The sequence below is a fragment of the Echinops telfairi genome, unplaced genomic scaffold (genome assembly GCF_000313985.2).
Source record: "Echinops telfairi isolate 266 unplaced genomic scaffold, ASM31398v2 ScPeMD7_7;HRSCAF=31, whole genome shotgun sequence".
Classification (NCBI taxonomy): domain Eukaryota; kingdom Metazoa; phylum Chordata; class Mammalia; order Afrosoricida; family Tenrecidae; genus Echinops; species Echinops telfairi.
Window position 1 is genome coordinate 20,601,432 of NW_022103904.1, and position 7,635 is coordinate 20,609,066.

The 7,635-nt window shown below is 40.2% G+C and overlaps 1 pseudogene; it reads right to left on the reverse strand.

Annotated features, from left to right (window-relative positions):
- Positions 1 to 2,553: 2,553 nt before the first annotated feature.
- On the reverse strand, positions 2,554 to 3,299 carry LOC105979108 (annotated as a pseudogene).
- Positions 3,300 to 7,635: the final 4,336 nt, after the last annotated feature.

The following is a 7,635-nucleotide window of genomic DNA, read 5'->3' on the forward strand; positions in this document are numbered from 1 at the left end:
ATACATTTGGTATTTATTCTTTTAGGCACTATTTGATGCATTTATATACATGTATAACTGCTCATCAGAAGCCATGGCATCACTGTGAATGAGGTACTGAGCTGATAACCACAGGCCCAACAGTTCAAATCCACTAGCTGCTCTGTGCAAGAAAGTTGAAGGCACTCCCGTAAGATTTACAGTCATAGAAAACCCAGTATAGGGTCACCATGAGTCAGGATGGACTCAGTGGTAATGGGTTTGGTTTTTTGGTTTATGAGTACTCATGTATTGGATTCTTTGGTCTCTTTTTTTCTCTTGACTTTACATGAAAACCTTGAAACTTGTCAGCTCCCTCTCCCCCCTCCCCCGACACTGTTATTAACTTCTTTTCCTGTTGACATATTTTCATCCTTAGCTACTTGATACCAGTTGTAGTGTGACTCTGTCAGGTTTTATTTGTTTGGCTCCCTTGAGATGGAAATACAAGATGTTTCCTGATCTTTGCTCTCATAAACTGTGCTGTGATGAGAGTCTTGTGTATTTTTCCTGGAACACTGGTGTATACAGAGACCATACAAGAAAAGCCCTCAGCCACTTATCTGGCCAGCCCTGGGATTTCAACTTTTTGAAATGTCGGATAGAGAGTTAAAATCCAGCAAAGTATCAGGAATGATAAAATGAACATGAATTATAAAATATGTCTTTTCTATTCATAATTGACGGCTCTTATATTTTATCATTTTGACCTTCAGGACTTAAAAAAAAATTGTCTGAAGCGAGTCTGCTCTCCGGCTTACACTCAGCAGAGAGACGGTGGCAGGGAGTCTGTGGCAGGTTCAAGGGGTTCTCCCCCTGATTCCTGTTGACACTTGACAGTGACAAGTTTTACATTTTTGACAATTTATACAGAGATCTTTCATTTTGTATTAAAGCCCTGAGTCTCCTTATTTTGGGGAGTCATTTGTCTCCTGTAAAGTATGGATAAACTCCTTAAAAGAAAGCAATGCCTACATTACAAATTTTAGTTATAATTTTAAGGGGGTAATTGCCAGTAGTGGGATTCAGCTGGTTTGCACCCGTTCGGCAGAACTGATAACCTAATTTTTTGTTGAGTTCCATGAACCAATTGTTAAAATGGCATTTGTAATCAGGGTTCTTTCTGATGTGGGCAACTGGACAACTAACTGCCCAATGTGGGAACCACAAATTTACATTCCCTACTTTGTTTTAACATTCATCTTTGCAACAGGATATTCTCAGCATTTGTAGTAATGTTCTTTCCATCCACAAGTAAAAAAAAATTAGATGGAATTATGCTTGTAATGTTTATTTATTCATTTCATCATACTTGTTATACTTCTGAAGAAACACTACATTTTTATTCTCGAGTTTGTTACTTCAGTAAACAAACATGTAACGTAAAGAGAAAAAGTACCAAACAACCAGAGATTGGCACACTTTCATCCGTTGCAGTTTGTGTTATGCCCTACATTACCATGAGATATTATGATGAAATACGCAATTCCTGAACGTTTTCAAAGAGCTGAAAATATTGTCAGAACAATTGCTGTAAGTTCTGCAGAAGCGGAAAGGGTTTGTTCCAAGATGAACACAATATATCAGTGAAGAGAAGTCACCTAACTGTTTCTAATAGATCGAACACAATGACCTTTGCCTAATTGGTTTACCTCTAGAGCAATGGGATCCTTCTTCTTCTTGTTTTAAATTTTATTTTATTATTTTGGGATCCTATTTCAACAGTGAAAAGATAGTTAAGGGTAAATCACACAGCTGATAATGTTCCAATAAAAATGAAGTGAGGATGCCAGTCATGAAGCAATATGGAACTATCTTAGATAATGATTTTATTAAATATTAGTTAGAAATTTTCCACTAATTCTAAAACTCTTTCTTATAATGTACTTTTGTGTACCTCTTTAATTGTTCTTATTTAAGTATTAATGTATGAAATAATAAACTACTTTTCAATATATAATTTTTTAAATACCTTAGTCATTAGCACAGGAAATTGGCTGTTAAATTATTTGAATCTCATCACTGGTCATGGCCCTCCAAATCAGTCATACCCAGGGACCTCGGGGAAAAATCTCTAGTAGGGGGAGTTCTCAAGATTACAGTTTACTCCTTGGGGAAAGAGGGCACAGGATTATAGCTCATGGTGTGGTAACATCTAACTTCTACATAATTTTAAACATGTGATTTTATTTTACTTTATAACGTCTCACACCCCATCTCTCCGCCCAGGGCCCTGAGAGTTCACATAAGTGGGATCATTCAATATTTGTCCTTTAGTATCTGGCTTATTTGACCCTGCATAATGTTTTCAAGGCTCACCCATGTCATAGCAGGTATCAGAATTTTACTTCTCCTTATGACTGAATAATACACTCTGTTGGTGAGGGTTGACTAGAGAAACAAATGCAGAGATGCTCATATGTGTGTAATAGAGAACTTTATATCAAAGAGTATTTGTAAGTATGTATATATAATTTGAAAGCAGGCACTGTTTTATTAAGAGACCAGATTATAAGCGTAATCACGGCAGATACCTTAGTTCATCCTTCCGATAAACCTGTTGATCTGGTCTTCTCTGTTGCCTGCATCTCCACCTTCTATGAAATGGGGGGTCTTTTTCTTCATCCCACCTCGTGGAGAAGATCATTTGAAGGGCCACAGGAATTTATTGGCTTCTTTGAAGCGTTTCCCAACAGTCTAGATCTCATGAATCAGATCCTCCATGCAGATGATGCCATATTGACCAAGAGACCGTGCAATCAGCGTGTTATCTGCTAGGGCAATACGCTTCTTATTGATTTTGCCATCACCACGCTGGTAGATGAGTTCATTCACTGACTTCAGGTTTGGGTACCCCCCTGCAATGTATGGTTCCCTGGTCCTCAGTATGTTAATTGAAGCCTTGTTAAGCTTAAAACAAAGGTGCCATTGGAAATCTGGCGAGGGCGGAGAAGCTGCAACACTTTCCGAGCCTTTGGGCTCACAACATTGGGACCTCTGATCCTGAGAACAAACACCAGCTTGGGCTCTCCAGGCACATAGAAGTTGCCAGCTTTTCTCGCCATCCGAGCCATTCGGATTTCAGTTCTGCACATCTGCATGTATTCCTTTTGATCGTGCTTGGCTTTCTCGTAGATAAGCTTCCTCCTTGCCTTTTGAAGCATCTTTGGGGCAAACTTCTTTCTTAGGTGTTTGATCTTTAGTTCTGCGAAATTCCTTCACTTTTTCTTAAGGGTCTCTGGAACAGCAGGGACCTTCTTCTTCTCTGCGACAGCCTACATGATTTCAGCCAGCTTAAAAAAAAAGCCCAAATAATTGTTTATTAAGAAAACATCCCAGTCCAGTCCATATCAAGTCCGTAAGTCCAATATTAGCCCATATGTCCCATGCCAGGCTATAAATTTCTCTTCAGACTCATGTAACACATGAAAAGATACTGAATGCAGGAAGATCATAGGCCTTGTGGAGTCAGTGATGGTGGAAGCATCTCAGTGCTGGTGTGGGTCTCCATGTGGCTCCTCCAGCTCTAAGACTCTGGCTCCATCAGTGTAGCTCCGTGTGGCTTGTCAACAGGAATGTGTACCAGAAAGAGTGTGTCTGGCTTCCAGTGAGCTATTTATCTCTGTTGTGCCTCCAAATGAAGTCATCGAGCTGTGACCTGATTGACAGGCTAGACTCCACCCCTTCCTCAAGTTGACAGATTATGTAACTGCCACATACACCATTGCCATTATACATCACATTTTGTTTAAAAATAAGGTCGGACAGGGCAAGATATGACAAAATACCCATTTATAAACTATCAAGGGCTGATGAGGGAGGGGGGAGCGGGGAGGGAGGGGGAAAATGAGGACCTAATGTCGGGGGTTTAAGTGGAGAGAAAATGTTTTGAGAAACGATGTACAAATGCGCTTTACACAATTGATGTGTGTATGGATTGGGATAACAGTTGTATGAGCCCCTAATAAAATGTTATAAAAAAATAAGATTGTATTTGATCCGCTCTATAATGCTGTCATATTTCCAGGAAGACTTTCACACCCCTATTTGACATACTAAGAACTAAGGCCCAGGAAGTTCCCATGACCTCTCTCTTCTCAGGCAGCCAGGAAGCTGATGTTACTGAGGCTCCCTCAAACCCCTGACCTCCTGGCCAGGTAATTTCCACCCACAGCTTCCCTACTGCAGTTAGTACATAACTAACCTTGATATGTCCTTGATTTCATCGAAAGAAACTACTCTTCATAGAACCAAACCACTTTCCAGTGAACCCCCAACTCAGATCCTCCAGTAAGGAAGAGAACAGACCCTGCCCTGGAGAGTCGAGGAGGAGGAAGAGACCCTCCTACCCAGGGAATGAATTTGATCAGCTATTGGATGCATTCTGCTGATGACAAGAGAGTTAATAGATAAACTTAGAAAATGCAAAACTAATGAATTTCGGAGCCTTCTGAGCTCTGGTGCCAGGTTTCCAGGTAAAAGAGGAGTCAAGGAAGAGAAATCACTTCATTTACTTCCTCCCTCCTGGGAGTACATCAAGTACTTCCCATCTTGGTCCTTTGTTGGCACTGTTCACTCTCCCCTGCTGAACCTCCTGCCCACCTTTACTCATCCTTTCTTCTTCCCTGTTCCTGCCCTCGCCTTTGTTTTCTCATCTGATGCACAATTGACACATCTACCACTTATACCTGCCCACAGATAGAAAGACAGTGTCTCTGTTCACTGTTATCCTTAGTATATCAGGCATAGGTGGATGGCCCTACACATTTGGAGAAGCTGCAATGCTGCTCATGTTTTGATTTTATGATGTAGGATAGTGTGAAAAGGAGGTGTAAATGTCAAAGTTGCAGGCAAGGTGTACATTAGGGCACTGCTGGTTTAATGATACTTTTATACCATAACCCGCTTTACTGATAACTAAAAATATACATGCCTCCTTGCTAACTGTAATCTTCCTTTGCTGGTAGCAGTAGCTAGAATTTAAGTGGTGTTTATTGTAGGATTGTGCTTCATATATGAAATAGCTGGTGTGGTCATTCCCCCTTTACAGAAGAGCCGCAGAGACATGGGAAGGACCCATCACTGCCTAGGGTTACACAGGAACCAGTGTCACCCTGGGATTTAACCACCCCTAGTCTGTACCCCAAAGAATTGGTTGACATTAAATCATTTTAAGAGGTAGCATATGATCAAGAACTAATGGTACTAGTGAAAAACAAGACTCCAGAAATTGATGGAATACCAATTGAAATATTTCAGCAAACTAATGAAGTAATGGAAGCACTCACTAGTCTAAGCCAAGAAATTTGGAAGACAGCTACCTGGCCAAGTGACAGAAAGGGATCGATATCTGTTCCCATTCCAAAAGAAGGTGACCCAACAGGATGTGGAAATTATCAAACAATATCATCAATATCACATGCAAGCACAATTTTGCTGAAGATAATTCAACAACAGTTTCAGCAGTACATCAAGAGGGAACTTCCAGAGGTTCAGGCTGTGTTTAGAAGATGATGTGGATAGAGGGATATAGCTGTTGATGTCAGATGGACCGTGGGCTGAAAGCAGAGGCTACCAGCAAGATGTTTACTTGTGTTTTATTGAGGGTGCAAAGACATTCGACATTGTGAGTCATAACAAACTATGGGTAACAATGTGAAGAATAGGAACCCCAGAAGGCATTGTTGTGCTCATGGAAAACCTGTACATAAGCCAAGAGGCAATCGTTCAAACATAACAAGGAGATACTGCAAAGTTTAAAATTAGGAAAGTTGTGCGTTAAGGTTGTATCATTTCACTGTATTTATTCATTCTGTGTGTAATCTGAGAATAATCTGAGAAACCGGACTACATGAAAACAATGTGGCATCAGGGCTCATTATCACAGCCTGCGATGGCCAGAAGACACAACCTTGTTTGCTGAAAGCCAGGAGGACTTGAAGCACTGAAAAACGATGATCAAAGATGGCAGTGTCCATTATGAACTACAACTCCATATAAAGAAAGCCAAAATCCTCACAGCTGAACCACCAGCAATGTCATGATGAATGGAAAGAGATTGAAGTTGTCAAACTCATTGCCATCAAGTTAATTGTGACTCATAATGGCCCTATATATAGGTCAGTGTAGAACTGCTCCTGTTAGTTTCCAAGACTGTGAATCTTTATGGGACTTTTCCCTGAGGAGCAGCTGGTGGGTTTGAACTGCTGACCGTGTGGTTAGCAGCCCAACTTGTAGTCCACTACACAATGAGGCTCGCTCCTTAAAGTTGTCTAGGATCTCATTTTACTTGTGCCTGCAATCGCAATCAAGGCAGCAGCAGTCGAGAAGTCAAACCATGGATTGCATTGAGCGGATCTGCTGCACAACATTCTGCCTGTGTATAAAAGGTCCCACAGGTCTTGTGCTTCTATCTGTTGAAGACTAGCCTGGTTTTCAAAACTCATTGGTTTTATTCGGGCTATATGTTTAGGCAGCTGGGTAAAGAGCAATAGCATTTTTTGAAAAAGAGACTAATTTTATTGCTGTTGAGAACATTTGAGGGGGTACTCCCCCAAACCGGATTTTTTTTTAGTAGTAGCAGTATTTTTTCTTTTTTTAAAAAATTATTATTAAAAGATCAGTTTACTAGGGGCTCTTACAACTCTTATTACAATCCATACACCAGGCATATTTGTACATATGTTGCCATCATTATTTACTAAACATTTATTTTCTATTTGAGCCCTTGCTATCAGCTCCATTTTCGGATTTTCCCCCCCAAAGCTGTGTGTTTGTTTGTTTATTTATTTATTTATTGCAAAACAACCTTGTCACCTCCAAAAGATTCTGTTATATTTAATATATTTGTCAAATCTGGGATTCCATTCTTGGAAACATTTTTCAAACTCCTCTGCTTAGATAGCTGACAACACCTCCCTCGTTTTTTTTCTTCACCTCATCTAAGTCATCAAATCCCTGTCCTTTCATGTCCCTGGTCATTCACGTACAAAAAGGAGTTGCATGGAATGAAGTCAGGTGAGTAAAGTGCGTGGGGCAAGAGAGGAAAGCTGATATTTGCCACAAACTGGCGCACTGAGATAGCTTCCTGACCAAGTGCATTGTCATGGTGGCAAAACCGGTCCCGTCTGCCACAAATCAGGCCTTTTTTGTCACAGACTGTTACACAATCTTTTCAGAACCTCTAAATAGAAAGCTTCTGTAATGTAACAGAAATGTAAATGTAAACAGAATAACATTCTGACCTGGTGGAAAGAACTCCAAATGCACTCCGAGTTGACATTTTTTGTCCATTCAGGAAGTTGGTGGACGTCCAGAACAAGATTTGTCACCAATCGACATTTCACGGTTTTTGAAATGAGAAAACCACACGTACACTTGACGTTTTCCCACAGTGCTGACCTTGTAAGCTGTGTTCAGCCAACCTCACAACAGTCTCTGCGGCATTTTCCTGAGCAGCAAACAAGGTTTCACAGCCACACACTGTGTTAGACAGGGTTCTCTAGAGAGATAAAACCAAATTGCTGATAATTTATATATTTATTTATAGAGATAATTAGATATATAACAAGAAATGAACTGTTAAATCATATACAGATAAATATATAATACAAGAAA